The sequence below is a fragment of the Microtus ochrogaster genome, chromosome 16 (genome assembly GCF_000317375.1).
Source record: "Microtus ochrogaster isolate Prairie Vole_2 chromosome 16, MicOch1.0, whole genome shotgun sequence".
NCBI lineage: Eukaryota > Metazoa > Chordata > Mammalia > Rodentia > Cricetidae > Microtus > Microtus ochrogaster.
In genome coordinates, this window is record NC_022018.1 from 56,627,077 (window position 1) to 56,628,141 (window position 1,065).

Below are 1,065 nucleotides of genomic sequence, written 5' to 3' on the forward strand. Positions count from 1 at the left end.
GTGCATGCCAGAAGAGACCACCAGATCTTGTTGCTGGGAATTGAACTCAGGACCTCTGAAAGAATAACCAGTGCTCTTAACTGCTGAGTCATCTCTCCAGCCCTGTGAAATAAGTCTTAAATGAACTGTTTAGTACGTATATCCTTTTGCCAAATTCTCCTTAAAACTGATGAAAATAAAATATACATTTTTTCAGACAGCGTCTTACTATGCAGCCCAGACTGGCTTCTAATTCCCAGCGATTTGTCTATTTCTGCCTCTAGAGTTCTGCCGCCAAGCCTGGCAAACTGATAATATTAATGTGTTAATTTAGAAAAAAATAACGGACCTGGGCTTGTCCGTAATCCTCAGCTCTTGGAAGGTGGAGGTAGGTGTTCAAAGCCAGCCTCGACAACGTTGTACCGAGATGTGAAACTGTCTCAAGAAAGGAATACAATAAAGTCACTTAGTTTAAGGAAAAAAAAAGAAAAGAAAGAAAGAAAAAGGTGACCAGCCCATGGTGGCACATTCCTTTAATCCCAGCACTGAGGAGGCAGAGGCAGGCGGATCTGAGTTCGAGGCCAGCCTGGTCTGCAGGGTGAGTTCCACGACAGCCGGGTCTACACAGAGAAACCCTGTCTAGAAAACCCAAACCAAACCAAACAAAAAGGATACACGCTGAACTAAAATCCGCAGCAACATTTTACTCAAAACTTAGCACAGTGTTAAAACCCTGGCCCCACACACCATTTTAAAGAGTGAATTTTATTGTCAATTACATCCCAAGGGGAAAAAATGGAAAAAGAATAATAAAGATTAATATACACACATATGGCATATAAAAGAACACGTCTCAATGCACGGGAGGCAATTTGTCTCAGCCGGTCCCCCGGTCTCGGGTCGCTCCGGGGTACTACACCTGTGCGCGCGGCAAAGTCGCTGCAGAAGCCAAGGCCACCGAGCGCGGAGGGGTGGCCCAAGGACCGCGAGGCGCTCCCGCCAGCGTCCCCTCGCCCGGCGGAGGGAGCTCAGGCTGCAGCCAGTACCCGCGGGCGCGGCGGCCACCCCGCTCCGGGGGCCTTCGGG